Below are 11,260 nucleotides of genomic sequence, written 5' to 3'. Positions count from 1 at the left end.
CAATTTCTACGAAGTCGTAGAAATTGACCTTTGGGTATACCTTTTTTGAGGTGTGGGACATGGCATGAATCTGCCCTTAAAATTGTATTTTTTGAGGTGGGTTTTCTGTATGTGGAAGTAAAAATTCTTAATTTCGATAAATTTGCACTTAGTTTTAGGTCTAGAAAGTCAATGGATTGGGTGTCACTTTTGTGTGTAAAGACAAGGTTTAATTGATTGTTGTTAATATAGGTCATAAATTGTTCTATAGTGTGCTCATTATCTGTCTTGTCCCAAATGATTATAAGATCATCAATAAAGCGACCGTATAATTTAATATTGTTTTTAAATTGGAATTCAGTTGAGAAAATAAAACAAAATTCCATCCAACCCATGTAAATATTGGCATAGGCCGGGGCAAATTTTGCCCCCATGGCCGTGCCTCTTTGCTGTAAATAATAAATTCCTTCATGAACAAAATAGTTATGTTTTAGTAGAAATTCTGCAGTTTCTACTATGAATGTAATGAAACCTATGTCATAGTCAGTATGTCTAAGTAACATCTCATAAAGCGCTGTGAGGCCTGTCGTGTGGGGAATGCTTGAATAAAGAGCAGCTACATCAATTGTGAGCCAAGTATATTCACTATTCCAGTTAACTGTATTAAGTTGCTGGATTAGGTGGCCGCTATCTTTAATGTAGCCTGGTAATGATTGGACAATTGGTTGAAGTATGTGGTCAAGCCACCCACCAAGCCTTTCACATAGGGATCCTTGGCTTGCCACAATGGGTCTACCTGGTGGTCTAGTGAGATTTTTATGAATTTTAGGGACAGTTCTAAAACTTGGTATGGTAGGGTCTTTTATCAGAAAAAATGACGCTAGTTCTTCCGTTAGGTAGCCCAATTCAATGCCTGTGTCTAAGTGACTCTTCAATTTACTTACGAAATTTATGGTAGGATTAAATGTGAGTTTCATATACTGATCTTTATCCTCTAGATGTTTGTGTACTTCATCTAAGTAATCGGTGGTGTTTAAGACAACAATAGCCCCTCCTTTGTCCGCCTTAGTAATGACTATGTTGGGGTTATCTTGTAGATCTTTCAGTGCTTTTCTCTCATGGCGGCTTAAATTATCTCTGGCTTTACTAATTGTGGTTGACTGGAGTGTTTTGTGAAGGTCAGTTAGTTCCTTTTCTACGGTCCTTTGAAATAAATCTATTATGTGATCACGTGCATTAACTGGGTAAAAATGTGATTTATCCTTAAAAGTGTATTGCTGAGTGGTACCTAAGGAATGAGTATATGAACTGGGTGAGTGTTGTTGAAGTGTGGTGAGAGTGGTAAGGTCTGTTAAATCAGAAAATAGTAAACCAATAGTGTTAGGGTGTGTGTCAGTTGTGGTGGGGGTGTGTGATTGTGTGTCTATACCAAAAAAAAAATGTTTTTTTAGTACTACTTTTCTTACAAATTTATTTGTGTCTAAAAGAGTGCTGAACAAATCAAAATCTGTTGCGGGTGCAAAGGTTAAGCCTTTATTAAGTATATATATATATATATTAATTATACATATTAAATGTAAAATATATGTTTATTTTTTTAAATACATGTTTTAAAGGGTTATTGTATTAGACAAGGTGTTGGACTGGGAAGGGCTCAAAGGTCTATATACTTTAGCCATAATCCCCTAGGCCAGGTAAGATACTTGGTGGTAGTGTTGGGATCCTGCTCTCCCCTTCCTGCACCTATCAGTACCTGCTTCCTTTAAAGTCCTCTCAATTCGATTGTTCTCCACTCTCTCTCAGAGTGGCAGACATCTATTGCTTTACTGGACCAACCTCCAAATTCCTTAACAAATTTGCCGCCTGACTTCCTCACTTTCTCTCTACAAATATACCCACTCTAAGGGGTATTTTTATTAATGTACTAGTGGACATGATTCAATGTAGCGTATTATGTCTGCCGCACATCAATAAATGCCGACAGCATACGCTGTCAGCATTTATCATTGCACCAGCAGTTCTTGTGAACTGCTGGTGCAATGCCACCCCCTGCAGATTTGCAGTCACGAGCATGGGGTCAATTTGATCGGGTTGATTTCTGTCCATGGCCTCAGAGCAGGCGGACAAGTTATGGAGTCTTTTGTTTCCTGAAGGCTCGCCGGAAACAAGGGGCATCAAGCTCCATATGGAGCTTAATAAATTGGCCCCTAATACTTGGGGACTTCAACGTTCCCATTGAAAACCCATCTGCCCCTACTGCCTCTAAACTTCTTTTACTCATATCCTCTTTCGGTCTCTCACAGTACACCCTATTCCCTACTCACTGTGACAGACCAGACACATGATTTACCTGGTATTTTCCTTTCTCTGCTCTATATCTGACTTCACCTGCCACCCCCTTTTCCATTTCAGACCACCACCTGCTCACCTATAATCTTAATATATCGCCTAAACCCACTTATCCTTCTTGCCCACGCTCCTGTAGAAATCTGAAAGCTGTTGATCTACTTCCATTTTCCAACGTATTCAACATCTCCTCCTTCACACATACACTTTAACCTACCCTGATCTTGCTACAGCCCACTATAACATAACTCTCTCCTTTGCACTAGACTCTCTTGCACTTCCACAACTGTGCAAAATCCCTTGTTGTCAGTTACAGCCCTAGTACTCTTAACAAACGCGCTACTTGAAAAAAATGCTCTTGCCCTGCTGGAGGAAATCTGGCTCTGAACCTGATTTCATCCACTATAAGTTCATTCTTTGTTCATATATCTGCCCTTCACTTAGACAAGCAAACCTATATTTCTTCTTTTATATCTACTCCTTCCTTAAACCCTAAATGACTTCCAACTCTCTCCTCTCTACCTGCACCACCCCTCCATCTGACTTTAGTGCTCAAGACCTGACAGACTACTTTTTAAACAAAACACTTAATATCCAAAGCTCTATCCAGACACTAACATGCAATCTTCCAACTCCACCCCCAGTCACCACCTCTGCCACTCTCTGCATCTTCCCTCCAGCCAACGAGAATGAAGTATGTTCCTTACTATTTTGCTCACGCCTCACTACCTGCCCACTTGACCCTATCACTTCCCAGCTAATACCTGCTCTGTTGTCCACCCTACCCCTGCTCTTAATCACATCTTTAGCCTATAACTTTCTACTGGTTCATTCCCACCTTCTTTCAGACATGCAAACGTCACTCCCATACTCAAAAAATACTTCCTTGATCCTAATTTTTTTTCTTCAGGGAAGCCTACCAACCAACCCTCTCACAAATGAATTCCACTTACCTAATAATTGCTTTCATTTAACTCTGTATTAACATTATTCTCACCCTTCCATTCCTCACCTCCTGTTTCTCACACTCCTACCCTTCTAGATTGTTCCACAGCAACAGGGCCCTCAATTCCTCCTTAATTTGTTTGTCAAATTTTGTCTTGTCTCTTAAAAGTTATATATTATTGTTTTATATAAACAAATTGTACCCATGGACAGCTCTGCAGAATATGTTGGCACATCCTATATAATAAAAGGCCAGGTATGTTTGTCAGATGCAGTCATCTGCAGTAGAGACTGCAGAGGACAAACATACCTGGCCTTGATCAGCAGAGAAGTGCGCACTGCGGAAGCTGCCTGGTGGGGGCATGGCTGGTCGTGCCGTGATGGGGGCGTGGCCTCACGGGCGTGACAAGGGGGCATGGCCTCGTGAGAACGAGTGTGAAGGGGCGTGGCCAACAGGAGAGAGGTGGGAGAGACCAAAAGAGAGGAGGGAAATTTAGAAAGCGAGCAAAAGAGGGTGGAAGAGAGAGAGCAAAAGATGGGGGAGAAAGAGAAAAAGAGGGGGGTAGAGAGCAAAAGAGGAGGAAAGAGAGAGAGCAAAAGAGGGGGAGAGAGAGCTCAAAAGAGGGGGAGAGAGAGAGCACAAAAGAGGGGGAGAGAGAGAGAGCACAAAAGAGGGGGAGAGAGAGCTCAAAAGAGAGGGGGAAGAGAGAGCGCAAAAGAGAGGGAGAGAGAGAGCTCAAAAGAGAGGGGGAGAGAGAGAGAGCTCAAAAGAGAGGGGGGAGAGAGAGAGCTCAAAAGAGAGGGGGGAGAGAGAGCTCAAAAGAGAGGGGGAGAGAGCGCAAAAGAGAAGGGAGAAAGAGAGTGCAAAAGAGAAGGGGGAGAGAGAGAGCTCAAAAGAGAGAGAGCTCAAAAGAGAGGGGAGAGAGAGAGCGTAAAAGAGAGGGGGGAGAGAGCGCAAAAAAGAGGGGGGAGGGAGCGCAAAAGAGAGGGGGAGAGAGCGCAAAAGAGAGGGGGGAGAGAGCGCAAAAGAGAGAGGGGAGAGCGCAAAAGGGAGGTGGAGAGAGAGCAAGAGAGGGGGAGAGAGCGAGATCGCAAAAGAGGGGGGAGAGAGAGAGCAAAAGAGGGGTGAGAGAGAGTGAAAGAGGGGGAGAGAGAACAAAATAGGGGAGAGAGAGAGCAAAATTGGGGAGCGAGAGAGCAAAATAGGGCGAGAGAGAGAGAGCAAAAGAGGGGGGAGAGAGCAGAAGAGGGGGGAAGAGAGAGAGAAAGCAAGCAAAAGAGTGGAGAGAAAGAGAGCAAAAGAAGGGAGAGAGAGAGCGCAAAATAAGGGGGAGAGAGCTCAAAAGAGAGGGGGAGAGAGAGAGTGCAAAAGAGAGGGGGGGGGGAGAGGGAGCAAGGGTCAGAACCGCGGTACTCAAAAAATTGTCCCGTGTACACAGGCTTTAGGACTAGTTATAAATAAAGTATTATAATATTGATAATAGTAATATATGTATATATGTTATCTTATTGTTTACAATTTCTTCCTGGATTTAGCCTGAATCACCAAACCAGTTTATCTTTACCTAAGAGCCAGAGAAAGTTAGACAGTAGTACAATAGATGATGATACAATCTATGTACTTATTGTTACAGGGTCAAAAAACAGCACTGTCAAGCATCAAAGGGAGCTAACAGTTTATGCCCTGAAGTCATTGGAAAGGTCACAAATGTCACATATCATGTCTAATGGTGCCACCTACATGTAGCTGACTACGTTTTTGGAATTTATCAAAACAACATAAAATTAGGATTTGAATGATTGAGACAATTTTCATGGAGTAGCTGTATGGCTCTAAATATGCTGTGTAAAGTACAGACAGACGCTACTCTCATCACTCATGTATAGAGCTGTCATTTAATAAATTGATTGGTATACAAGGAAAATTTGTATACAAGGTATACTTTCCAAAAAAGAATACAAAGAGAACAAAATAAATTAGATAATAGAAATAATTTAGAATGTTATTTAAAATAGCATGCTCTATCTGAATCACGAAAGAAAAAAAATGTCCCTTTAAGCACATAGCAATAGTGTTTCCTTGGGTGATATAAAAAAAAGATAAAAAAAATTCTTACAGGGCATCATTTTATGGTGACTTTCATCAATATAATTTGTACTTTGTATTTGTTCATTTACCAGTACTCTTATGGTGGGCACAGTTTTTTTTAAAAAATGTGTGCACAAAGCTATCTACTACATTCCTCTACAAAAGAGAGCAGAGAAGCATTTGGCATGAATCTGATGGTCACTTTGCTACAATGGGCTCATCGATCAAAGCCTTAAAACTAACTTAAAGGGACAGTCTACTCCAAAATTTTCATTATATAAAACATATATAATCCCTTTAATCCCCATCCCCCAGTTTTGCATAACCAACATTGTTATATTAATTTACTTTTTACCTCTGTGATTACCTTGTATCTAAGTCTCTACAGACAGCCCCTTATCTCAGGGCTATTTATTTATTATCTACTGACTTGCATTTTAGCCAATTAGCGCTGTGTCCTGTACAACTCCACAGGAGAGAGCATCATGTTATATATACGGCCCACATGAATTAGCAGCAACTTGTGAAAAGATAATAAAAAACATGTGATAAGAGACTGTCTGTAGTGGCTTAGAAACAGGCAGAAATTTAGCAGTTTAATTGTTATAAAGCGTATTAATATAACAATGTTGGTTGTGCAAAGCTGGGGAATGGGTAGTAAAGCATTATCTATCTTTTTAAACAATAACAATGTTGGTGTAGACTGTCCCTTTAAATAAAGACTCTGGGAGTCCAGATCCTTTAAATGATAATTGTATTAAAAAAATTAGATAAAACAGTGAAACAATTTACAGACCCAAAAAGAAAATTCATTTAATATTATGCAGAAAGGTTCATGCCAGTTGTTGCTTAATCTGTTCACTTATACAGTTGTCCACAGAACATATTGATATTTCAAAGTAATTTTGCAGCTTGTATCAGTTTCATACACAAAATGTCTTGTTCTTAAAGGGCATAAAAGTCAAAACATTTTTTTGCATGATTCAGAGCATATAATTTTAAACAGTTTTTCAGTTTACTTCGATTTTTAAATTGCCAATTTTTTGTTATGCAATTTGCTTTGTTCTCTTGAAATCCTTTGTTTAAGAGACTACTTAGGTAGGCTTGGGAACAGCAATGCACTATTGGGAACTAGCTGAACACATCTGGCAAGCCAATGACAAGAGGCATAATGACGTAGCTACCAATCACCAGCTAGCTCACAGTAGCATTGCTGTTCCTGATCCTACATAAGTATTCTTTTTAGCAAAGAACTATAAGAGAACAAAGGAAATTAGATAAGAGAAGTAAATTGGAAAGTTGTTTACAATTAGTTTGACTTTACTGTCCCTTTAACTGCCAAGTGCAGGTGTAAAGTTTTTAAAATCAATTAAGAGAGAGGAAGATAAAAAAACAACATTGGAATATGGTGATAGCCATAATAAAGTAATGGAAGGTGCTTGAGTGGAGATTTCTAGACTTTGGTGATAAAAGCAAAGAGGAATCTGAATAAATAAAACACTGGCAAAGTTAAAAGGAGAATAGAGAGATATGAAAAAAGGTGCATTACAGGAAATGGTTACAATAAATGGCTAAATTATATTACAATACTTTACTATGCATAATTACTTTATTGGGAATTTCATTTTGAGTTCAAATGGACATCCCAGCCAAAATTGGAATCCATATGGATCCATTTCAGTTTCGATTAGAAGCATTTTTGTAATATACATGTTGTATTAGCAAAAATGCTTCTAATAAAAGCTATAGCTGTTTCAAAAGTGTATTTAAGTATGCCCCGTGCACCAGCACTTGCTCAGAGAGCCTATTTTGCTTGTAACACCTGGTAATGATTCAATTTGTTAATTGCTGACATGATACAAACCCCACTGATGCTCTGTGCAGCTGCAGTATTTAAAATGCTGGTGTACTGTGAATATCTGGCTATGCTTCACGTGCAGAGAAGAATATTAACACTAAAACAGTGATATATTTTACTAGAAGCAATGCTGTTGTATTGCAAATATGTTTCTGTTTAAAAATGTAACGTGCATTTACATTTTGACCGGAAGGTCCCTTTATAATCTGGTGGTACTACTGTTTTTTTATACTTCTGATATATACGGTGAGGTCTTTGAAGTGACTCTTACATAGGCTGACCATATTGCCGCTTTAAAAAGGGACACATGAAAAATACATATGTCAGGGCTGTTTTCAGGGCTGTTTAAAGAAATGGTTTTATATAAGAGCCCTCACATATGTATTTTTCATATGTGTTCCTTCTTAAAGCGGCAATATGGTCAGCCTACTCTTACAATGTGCGCAGGTGCTGAACTGGACTTGTTTATTTTACTTTTTTTTTTGAAGGAGAGAAAAATACTGATGTAGCCCGGTGGTAGAACAGAAGATAAGAATCTGGGGAAAAAATAAAAAACAGGGGCTTACTTGTTAAGTGTTTGGTTTAAAATAGATCTTCTCAGTTCCATGCATTCATTTTCTGACAATGGAATAAATCTCTTTGTAAACCTGTAATATAAAAGTAAAGCTACAGATCATACTCATACTGTAAAAAACAAACACCAAACAATGTATTATTTTTTAAAGTTAAGACTTACCCTTTGGATATGTGAAGTCTAAACTGGAGATATGCATAACAACTGTACAACACCAGTGCAGTAAATATAAGCAAATAGTAATTCCGCTTCATTGTGCAGATAAGATGAGAGCAGTTTTAACCAAGCAAATGTTTCTAAATATTTAACTTAAAAAGATGATGCTGTGCTGTGCAATCTGATATCTTCCTTTAAGGGTCTGTTTCTATGTGAACTGTGACATACACTGTTAACCAACCCTACAATTGTCACAAGTTTGTCACAGAAAGGTTTAACCAAATCTTTTTAAAGGGACAGTCAACACCAGAATGTTTGTTGTTTAAAAAGAAAGATAATCCCTTTATTACCCATTCCCCAGTTTTGCATATCCAACCCAGTTATAATAATACATGTTTTACCTCTGTAATTATCTTGTATCTAAGCCTCTGCAGACTGCCTCCTTATTTCAGTTCTTTTGACAGACTTGCAGTTTAGCCAATCAGTGCTCACTCCTAGGTCACTTTACGTGCATGAGCTCAATGTTATCTATATGAAACGTGAACTAATGCCCTCTAGTGGTCAAAATGTATTCAGATTACAGGCAGTCTTCAAGGTCTAAGAAATTAGCATATGAACCTCCTAGGTTTAGCTTTCAACTAAGAATACCAAAAGAACAAAGCAAAATTGGTGATAAAAGTAAATTGGGAAGTTGTTTAAAATTGTATGCCCTATTTAAATCATATTGAATTTTTATTTGGACTTGACTGTCCCTTTAAGCTTAAAGGGAAACAAAACTCAAATGTTTTCTTTCATGATTCAGATAGAACATGAAATTTTAAGCAACTTTCTTATTTACTCCTATTATACAATTTTATTCATTCTCTTCCTATCTAGCACCTAAATTACAAGTTATGTGCTAAACCCAGTGCGTAAATAACGGAAAATGTTTAGCGGTAGCGCATTTTCCATAGCGCTGCCATTACAAGTTACAAAAAAACCTTGTGCTGTGCGTTATGGTGCGTTAAGCTCCATATCGCACAAAAGCCAAGGCCTGACTTGACGTGCTCGTGCATGTTTTCCCCCATAGACATCAATGGAGAGAAAGTGTTAGAAAAAACTAACACCTGCGGTTGCTGAATGGCGATCACTATAACACCCTAACATAAACACCTAGCCTAAATACCCTTAATCCGCTGCCCCCCGACATTGCCAGCACTAAATAAAGATATTAACCCCTAATCCGCCGCCCCGTCATCGCCGACACTTATTAAAGTGATTCACCCCTAAACTGCCGCCCTGCATCGCTAACGCCTAAATAAACCTATTAACCCCTAAACCGCCGACCCCCCACATCGCAACTACTAAACTAAACTTATTAACCCCTAAACCGCCAGCCCCCCACATCGCGACATACTAAATTAAACTATTAACCCCTAAACCTAACAGCCCCATAACTTTAAACTAAAGTTACAAGATAACTATCTTAAAATAAATAAAAACGTATCCTAATACTACGAAACAATAAAAAAACCTAACATTACAAAAAAAATCAAACACTAAAATGACGAATAATAAAAAAAACTAACATTACAAAAAAACCCCACTAAAATTATGAAAAATAAAAAAAATCTAAGATTACAAAAAATAATAAATGAAATTATCCAAAATAATAAAAATTAAGCCTATTCTAATACCCCTATAAAAACAAAAAAGCCACCCCAAAATAAAAACACCCTGTAATCTAACAATAAACTTAAAAGGGCCTTTTGTAGGTCATTGACCTGAAGCAATCAGCTCTTTTACATAAAAAAATTACAAAGTACCCCCTAACAGTAAAACCCCCCACCCAACCAACCCCCCAAAATAAAAAAACCTAATTCTTAAAAAAACCTAAGCTACCCATTGTCCCTAAAAGGGCGTTTGTATGGGCATTGCCCTTAAAAGGGCAATCAGCTCTTTTGCTGCCCATAAAAAAATAAAAAAGCCCTAATCTAAAAAAAAAAAACACCACAAAAAATGTAAATAAAACCCCAACACTAACCCCTAAAAATGTACTCACAGTTCCTGAAGTCCGGACATCCATCTTCATCCAGGCGGCGACATCTTCATCCATCGTGGGGGCATCTTCTATATTTATCCCGGTGGCACGGAGCTGTGGCGGCTCTGAGCTGAGCAGGACTGGTGTCGACACCGACATTCAGCGTGGAGAATCCTCTTCAAATCAGCCAATAGGATTTAAGCAGCTCTCATCCTATTGGCTGATTTGAAAATTTCAACCAATAGGAATGCAAGGTACCCCAAATAAAAAAGGGGTACCTTGCATTCAATCTTCAGTGTGCGGCGGGGATCGCATGAAGAGGAGCCTTTACGCCGCTGAGGAACCCCGCCACTGAGGACCACCGCTCTGGATCCGTGTATTGGGGAAGACTGCTCCGCTCCTCTGGGAAGAAGATAGCAGATGGTCCCACGATGGATGAAGATGGAGCCGCATGGATGAATACCTTCATCGACGGATTTCAGGAACTGTGAGTACCTTTTTCGGGGTTAGACTTAGGGGTTTTTTTGTATTTTTCTGGGTGTTTTTTTTTTTAGATTAGGGATTTTTTATTTTAATGGGTAGCAAAAGAGCTGATTGCCCTTTTAAGGGCAATGCCCATGCAAATGCCCCTTTAGGGGCAATGTGTAGCTTAGGTTTTTTATAGTTAGGTTTTTTTATTTTGGGGGGTTGGTTGTGTGGGGGGGTTTACTGTTAGGGGGTACTTTGTAAGTTTTTTTAGGTAAAAGCTGATTGCTTCAGGGCAATGCCCTACAAAATGCCCTTTTAAGGGATATTGGTAGTTTATTGTTAGATTAGGGGGTGTTTTTATTTTGGAGTGGCTTTTTTTGTTTTTATAGGGTTATAAGATTAGGTTTAATGTTTATTATTTTGTTTATATTATTTATTTATTTATTTTTATATTTATAATTTCGTTTATTATTTTTTGTAATCTTAGATTTTTTTTATTTTTCGTAATTTTAGTGTTTTTTTGTTTGTTTTTTTTCGTAGTGTTAGGATTTTTTAATTTTGTAACTTAGTTTTTTTTATTTTTCATTTATTTTATTTTTTAAAAATAGTTATGTTAGGTTTATTTATAGTTTAAGCTTAATTTTTTTTTATTTCACAGATAAGTTTTTATTTATTTTAAGATAGTTATATTGTAACTTTAATTTAAAGTTAGGGGGTGCTAGGTTTAGTGGTTAATAGTTTAATTTAGTGTATCGCAATGTTGGGGGCCGGCGGTTTAGAGATTAAAAGGTTTATTATCGTATTTGAAAAAGTGGGGAGCCGGCG

This window comes from Bombina bombina, chromosome 6 (genome assembly GCF_027579735.1).
Source record: "Bombina bombina isolate aBomBom1 chromosome 6, aBomBom1.pri, whole genome shotgun sequence".
Classification (NCBI taxonomy): domain Eukaryota; kingdom Metazoa; phylum Chordata; class Amphibia; order Anura; family Bombinatoridae; genus Bombina; species Bombina bombina.
The sequence above is the reverse complement of the archived record's forward strand: the minus strand, read 5'-3'. Positions refer to the sequence as shown.